At 36.3% G+C, this 2,950-nt stretch overlaps 1 protein-coding gene across 1 annotated transcript in view; it reads left to right on the forward strand.

The window, feature by feature from the left end:
- LOC106876872 (RING finger and SPRY domain-containing protein 1) overlaps window positions 1–2,950 on the forward strand; it is a 174,359-nt gene that overhangs the window by 95,093 nt on the left and 76,316 nt on the right. The window lies entirely within an intron of this gene.

Below are 2,950 nucleotides of genomic sequence, written 5' to 3' on the forward strand. Positions count from 1 at the left end.
TATATATATATATATAGGGATAAATAGATAGATAACTATTTATAGAGACACTTATATATTTGAAAAATTCTGTGTTACTTTTAAATTGTCAAAGTGTAGTACAATGGTTTTTGCTATGGAATGATGAAACTATTTTTTCGTTTTCTGAAAAAGCAACGTTTTGGACTTACGACACTTTTGCATAATAGCAACAATATCATTGCTGATAAATGTTGAAATGTTTGTGGTATTTGCTTCTGTCAAGGAAGTGGTGCGATGCATACAACAGAAATGAAGCCCAGTGGAGAGATCAAGTCACATAATGGAATCACTTCCTATGTTCCTTTGCATCAAACATGTGATACAGAGAATTGGTATTAATTAAATTCATTGCAAATAATTACATCACAGAAAATGATACATTTCTTGTAATTCTATAGTTTGGTAGTTTCATTGTGAACCAACCCATTTGGTGAATTCATTGCCAGACCAATTAGAGCATCACTAAATTCATCATCAGGATTTTTATCTGCAGAGTAAATACATCATCATCACCATTATCACCACTGCCACCACCACCACCACCACCACCACTGCCATCACCACCATCTGCATCATCATCACCACCACCATCATCACTATCAGCATCATCGCCATCACCACCCCACCATCACGATCACCACCACTATCACCATCAGCATCGTTGTCATTTTGTGTTGGTTTTGTGTTGGTTTTTAATGTGAGAGGGTTTAACCATTTAGAGTTCAGGTTAGTTTGTCAAGCGTAATGCCAGCACCGTGTTGACTGCTTTCCATGCCAGTGGCACGTAAAAAGCACCATCCAATCGTGGTCGATGCCAGCCCCCTCTGGCCCTTGTGCCAGTGGCACATAAAAAAAAGCACCCACTACACTCTCAGAGTGGTTGGCATCCAGAGGAAGGACATCCAGCTGTAGAAACACTGCCAGATCAGACTGGAGCCTGGTGCAGCCTCCTGGCTTCCCAGACCCTTGTTGAACCGTCCAACCCATGCCAGCATGGAAAACGGACGTTAAACGATGATGATGATGTTGTTTTAAATTAATCATGTGTTACCTTGTGGCTGTGAGATTGCAGTGATGTGATTGCTTATTTATAGAATGGCATTGTAGGATAAGCATGAGAGGCTGGATCCAGTCAGGTAGAATGTAAAACAGGTGGAATATTTTGGGCCGGATCTGGCTGGTTTAAATGGTAATGGGTTATGTGGAGAGACTAACAGACAGCATAAGGGAAGGCAGTAAGAGAAAGGATAGTTTCATAGATGAGAGAGAGAGAGAGAGAAGGAAGGAAGGACAATGGTTAACGAGGGGAAGATTCAGGCTTAGCCTGCATTGTCATATTTAATTGTATAATTGTTGAGATTAAATAAATTTGGAGTCTATTTCAGATATGGGTGGGGTGGGGGTGTATTGATGAAAAAATAAAAACATTGGCAAAAGTCTTTTATTCTTTTACTGGTTTCAGATTAATTTTTTTGGCAAATTATAGTGTGGCTTAAAATGCATTGCTTATTCATGCTTTTTAATTGAACTGAATTAAGCTTTGTGAGTGTTGGATTAAACTTGCTTATCAGGAAATTTGTAAGTTCCAATTTTTTTTTTTTTTTGATGTTTTGAGTATCACCGTTACAAGCATTTATACTCTGGTGAAATTAAGAAATCTACTCGTAAATAAGCAAAACCCTCGAATCCATCACTGTGCACACACAGTCGCATATCTATCTATGTATGTACACAATGTTTACGTGCATAGGTACACCATGAGGTATACACACGCAGACGAGGGTCGATTCATATGAAAAAGAAAGTGAACAAAATGAAATAATTATAGAAAATATTGCATAGAATTTGAGAAGTGTTTTGAACATCTTTCAATGATGGCAGGGGAATCAAATGTACTGTAGTCCATTGTTGGATATAAATAATATGACTGCTTGCTTATCAGGAAATTTGAAATCAACTCAGAAATAAACAAAACCCTCGAATTTATCACTGTACATGCACACACACACACACACACACAGTCGCATATCTGTGTATGTATTTATGTATGCTTGAAGATAATTACACCAAATTTTCATCATTTTGAGCCACTCACCCAATGAGTATTTCTGCTAAATTTGGTGAAAATCTGTTCAGCTGTTTTCCAGTAATTTTGCAAACACACAAAGACGAGTGATTACCCTGCTTTTGCTTACGCACACAAGGTAATAATAATAATAGTAATAATTTTGGCACAAGGCCAGCAATTTTAGGAGAAGTGGGTAAGTTGATTACATTGACCCGAGTGCTCAGCTGGTGTTTATTTTATCAACCCTGAAAAGGATGACAGGCAAAATCAACCTCAGCAGACAAAATTTGAACTAATAAGGATAAGATGGATGAAATGCTGCGAAGCATTTCACCTGGCATGCTAACGATTCTACCAGTCCACCACCCTAATAATAATAAAAATAAAAAAATAATAATAATGCTTTCTACTATAGGCACAAGGCCTGGATTTTGTAGGGAGGGGGACAGTTGATTACATCAACCCCAGTGTTTCACTGGCATTTAATTTATCGATCCCAAAAAGATGAAAAGCAAAATCAACCTTGGAGCAGAATTTGAATTCAGAACGTAGCAATGGGAAAAATACCGCTAAGCATTTTGTGGCATGCTAATGATTCTGCCAGATCACCGCCTTAATAATAATAATAACAATAATAATAATAATAGTAATAATAATAATAATAACAATAATAATAATAATAATAGTATTAATAATAATAATAATAATAATAATAATAATAACAATAATAATAATAATAGTAATAATAATAATAATAATAATAATAATAAATGCCTGGATACAGTACCAGGCAGTGGCTCTCATGGCTTCTGATCTTAACTGATTGGAAGTGTCATCATGTACATTGTTTTGTCTTGGTAT

The sequence above is a fragment of the Octopus bimaculoides genome, chromosome 1, assembly GCF_001194135.2.
Source record: "Octopus bimaculoides isolate UCB-OBI-ISO-001 chromosome 1, ASM119413v2, whole genome shotgun sequence".
Lineage (NCBI taxonomy): Eukaryota > Metazoa > Mollusca > Cephalopoda > Octopoda > Octopodidae > Octopus > Octopus bimaculoides.